Here is a 5,384-nt window from a genome sequence, read left to right on the forward strand (position 1 = left end):
CAATTTCTGTTTGATCTTCTTAAAGCTTTGTAAGAATATTTATCACTATGAAATCTAAGTCAGATCTGAATTTGACTTATCTAGGTCAAAAACTAGTCAAATCATGAAAAGACATTTTGTAGCTTGAAACTTTGCTTGTCTGTTTAAAACTAAAGACAGATTTGTGACTGGGTCACTTCGAAAAGAACTTGATCAAATCAAAGAAAAACTTCGAACACATTGTAGATGCCAATTTGGCATTTTGATCATCATTTATCTTTGGTCAGAATGTATATCTGTAAGAAATCTTTGGTTAGAATGTTTGTTGGTCAAATTCAAAAATAGAGTCTGAGGTCAAAACCTATGTCAGTAGATCTAATAATTGAAAACAAAATTGGTCAATAAAGTCTCTCGGTCCCCTCCGAAAACCTGTTTGATTCCATTATGAGTTATAGAGTTACTGTCCCTGAAAGGAGCAAAATTTTCTATTTTGGCCCTTTCAGCCGTATTTAGGTTTCATTTATGCTTTGATTTGACAAAACTTGAATAGAATGATTATTTTGATCTCTAGGCCTGGATCGAGACTGGGTCATGTCAATCAAAGAAAAGCTTGTTAACAACCTAGAGGCCACATTAATTACCCTACCTTCTTGGAACTTGTTCAGAATGTTTACTTTGATGATTTCTAGACCACGTTCGAAACTGGTCAAATCAAAGGAAAAGCTTGTTAGCACTCTTGAGGTCACATTTATGACCCTATCTTCATGAAACTTGGTCAATATGTTTATCTTGATGATTCCTAGTCCATTTGTTTGTTTGTTTTGGGTATAACGCCTTTTTCAACAGTATTTCAGTCATGTAACGGCGGGCAGTTAACCTAATCAGTGTTCCTGGATTCTGTACCAGTACAAACCTGTTCTCCGCAAGTAACTGTCAACTTCCCCACATAAATCAGAGGTGGAGGACTAATGATTTCAGACACAATGTCGTTTATCAAATAGTCACGGAGAACATACGCCCCGCCCGAGGATCGAACTCACGACCCCGCGATCCGTAGACCAACACTCTACCTACTGAGCTAAGCGGGCGGGCTGATTCCTAGTCCAGGTTTGAAACTAAAAATATAGGTCACCTAGTAAAAACCATAGGAAAAGCCTGTTAACACTCTTGTTCATTTAATGTGCATGAAATATTGATCAGAATGTTTGTCTGCATGAAATATCGATTTATTTTTTGATTTTTTTTTTTGGGTTGGATTTAACGTCGCACCGACACATGATAGGTCATATGGCGACTTTCCAGCATTAATGGTGGAGGAAAACCCCAGGTGCCCCTCCGTGCATTATTTCATTACGAGCGGGCACCTGGGTAAAACCACCGACCTTCCGCAAGCCAGCTGGATGGCTTCCTCACATGAAGAATTCAATGCCCCGAGTGAGGCTCGAACCCACATAGATGACGGGCAAGTGATTTGAAGTCAGCGACCTTAACCACTCGGCCACGGAGGCCCCGAAATATCGAATGATTGTATCTGGGTCATGTTGGGTCAAAAACTAGGTCATCAGTTCAAACCAAAGAATAAGCTTGTTTACACCCTGTAGGGGACATTCTTAATACTATCTTCTTAAAACTTGGTAAAAATGTTTTTATTATAAAGTATTGGATGATTTCATATCTGGGTCACGTGGGGTTAAAAATTAGGTCACTAGGTAGAATCAAAGGAAAAACTTGTAAATTTTGGGCAATTTCGAATCTAGGTCATGTGGGTAAAAAACCAGGCCACCAGGTCAAATGAACGAAAATGCTTGTTTACACTCAAGAGGCCACGTTCTTGTTTTTGGTCAAATCCTAATGAAAATTGGTCAGAATATTTGTCGCCATAAAATCAATAATACGGTATGTTTACACTGTCATGGTGTATTATTCGGGTGAGCGACTTAGGTCCATCTTGGCCCTCTTGTTTTTATTTGTTCATTCTTTTCAGCACAAAATTTCCTATCAGATTCGTGAATTTGAAACAAAATCTATAAAATAAAAAACTATAGAAATTCTCTTTAAGTGCGTACCATTGTAAAATTGATACATATTACTGTAAGTACACATATACTGTAAAATTTATTATAATATAAACTAGGTCTTAATTGTGTATAATTTCAGACATAAAACTTGGGTCTAGTTTATATTAAAAGTTTCTCTATGGTGAAGCTGAAAAATAATTGTCTTAAAATGTTTAATAGTAAATATAAGAAGATAAGAACATAATGTTTTACATGCTGAATTACTACAAAGCGCTAAGTTTTAAAGAGACATTTTTCTAAATGTTAAGTATAATTAATGTAAGAAACCTTTTAAGGCCAGCAATGTTAAAAGTTTAGTACTGTAAGTGTTTTTACTTAGTACAGATATATATTTTCATTTCGGTAAGGAGTGCACATACATGGCTTATAAATAACAACGACAGGCACACCATCACCAAGGATTACACACAAAAAAAAGAGAAAACTTATTTCCATTGCGGTCCTTTGTGTTGGTGGCATGACATGGAGAGGCATAACAGAGTTTAGAGAATTACGTGACTAGATGGAAATTGCACAACTTATCAAAAAGTATAATGCGAGCTTAAGTAAAAATAGATCTTATATCGAAAGCCATTTGAATAGTTATCAAAACAAATTAAAGTAATTATGCTAAACTGTCTAGTAAATAATTCTTTACTGATGTTTTTAAAACATGTATTTTCTCAGTCTGTGCTATACTAGCAGGCAACTTATTCCATAGGGAAAAACCGGAAGAGCAAAAGGGCTTTAACCCAAATCCTTTGACCCTTGGAAGTCCCTTTGTGACTTAACCTTATCCTATATGAATGTACAATATCCTGGGTGGTAAAATAGGTCTCCCATCTAGTCTGGGACTATGCCATTTTTTATTTTAAAAATCTGGTCTACCATTTGAGAAATTTAAAGTGTTCTGGGCCAATGTGCTATCTAACATCAAGATCCAGAACAAACCTCATTAACTTATTCTGTGTGGTTTGGAACTTGGATTTAAGTATCTGAGTCAGACCATGATACCATATACAACAGACGTAATCAAAATGACATTGGATTAGGGCCATGACAAGAAGTTTCTTGGTGTGTTGGGTAAGGTATCTTTTCAGATATGGATATTTTAACCTTGCGTTAGCCTTTTTTCAATACGGAACGAGCCACGGAATCAAAAGATAGGGTCTGATCAATAGATGCACCTAGATATTTGACAGCAGAAATTGGTTCAATAGTTATACCATTACATGTAATATCAAGAGTCGAGTTTGACCTAATTCTATGTTTAGAACCAAATAAGATTGATTGACTCAGTTTTACCTAAAGAAGTGACAACTTATTATCTACCAACCATTGACTACCATTTTATTATGTTTTTGTCACACGTTTGATGTGATGTAAGCGAAATATAGCTATTACATGCGCAATTTCGATATAATAATACTAATATAATAAAGCTCAACATTTCGCATAATTTTAAAAATAGATGTTGACTGAATTGACTTGATCTGTTTACAATTGTTCATGTGGTAAATTGAAATTCTCGGCAGACCTCGTATTTTTATTCAACGTGTTTAATAAATTCAGTATGAGAAAACACTCCTGTAATGTCTGCTCATTTTTATTACCCACAGCTTATTTATAAGCTTAAACCATCGTTGTAGTTGAATGAATGAAGGGAGATAAATCTGCTGGCCTTATGCAAGGTTTTAAAGAGACATTTTTCTAAATGTTAAGTACAATTAACGTAAGAAACCTTTTAAGGCAAGCAGTGTTAAAAGTGAAGTACTATATTAGTGTTTTAACTTTATTGTGTTACGTTTTTTATCACATTTCTGACGTGGTGGGAGGAAAATAAAGCCATTATATGCGCAATTTCGATATAACTCTAGAGTAATAAAGCTCAACATTTGGTGTTATTTTAAATACAGATGTTGGTTGAATTGACTTGATCTATTATATAGGTAAAGAATGAACAAATCTTCATATTGTAAACTTAAATAATCGCATTTTATTCAGCGTGTTTAATAAATTCGATATGAGAAAACACCCCTGTAATGTCTGCTAATTATTTGTTACCCACAGCATATGACTGAATAAAGGGAGATAAATCTGCTGGCCTTATGCTGAACTGACTTGATTTATTATTGATAAAGAAAGAAAGAACAAATGTTCATGCGATAACTTGACATTCTCGGCAGAACCTCGCATTTTTATTCAACGTGTTTAATAAATTCAGTATGAGAAAACACTCCTGTAAAGTCTGCTCATTAGTTATTATCCACAGCTTATGATAAGTTAAACCCATTGTTGTATTTTACTGAATGAAGAGAGATAAATCTGCTGGCCTTATGCTAGGTTTTACTCTCGTACATGAAAAGTGCAGGTCACATGTGTTTTGATATACATAAGCTTGGTTATATTTTAATGATAGTGCAATTGGAGTTTAAGTTAGTTTTATTATTCAGCCAGCTTGTAAAATAAGGAAAATCATTTTTAAATAAGTTACATGACATTCACAATTATTAACAAGTGTTGATGCATGAAACAGTCACACATAAATAAAACCCATACAGACAGGACAGGGATATGTAGTATTCATAAGATAAAAAAAATATCTGAAAATATCTAAAACAGAAATGTAATTGATGGTGTTTATAGCAAGGTTCTCTCTGTAAGCGTTTTCAGGACAGGGTTTACTATATAGATCTAGGAAAATCATGCAAAATGTAGTTACTTTGAAACATAGAAAATCTATTGTAAGTGTAGGCACTGTGACAGTTTAGTAATTCAGTGTAGAATGATGGCCTGCAGTTGGGCTTGGCTTTGGTGACTACATATTTATGAGACAAAGTATTTCGACCAGGGGTGCTGAAACCTTGCGTTATTAATATTTCAAACAGGTGACCCAAATATTACATGCAGCTTATGGTGTCTGCTTGGAGTCAGAATGTTCTAAGTGAGCAAGACATAATGATGGGTATGCGGTTGAGGAATGTATAATTGAGCCATACCATGAGAAAACCAACATAATGCGTTTGTGACCAGCATGGATCCAGACCAGCCTGCGCATCCATGCTGTTTGCTTACGGTTTTTCTGATTGCAGTAGGCTTTGAACGCGAACTGCATGGATCCTGACCAGACATGCGCGGATGCGCAGGCTGGTCTGGATCCATGCTGGTCGCAAATGCACTATGTTGGTTTTCTCATGCCGCGGCTCAATTATTTTAACTGGTTGTCAGGATAGACTTGACAGATTATGGTTCTGTGAAGCTTATTTTGACAAGATGGTAGGAACACCAAGTACTGACAGTGCCACAGTGGTTAATGATGAAATATAATAGTAGTGTGACACTAAAGTA

This window comes from Mercenaria mercenaria, chromosome 14 (genome assembly GCF_021730395.1).
Source record: "Mercenaria mercenaria strain notata chromosome 14, MADL_Memer_1, whole genome shotgun sequence".
In the NCBI taxonomy this organism is placed as follows: domain Eukaryota; kingdom Metazoa; phylum Mollusca; class Bivalvia; order Venerida; family Veneridae; genus Mercenaria; species Mercenaria mercenaria.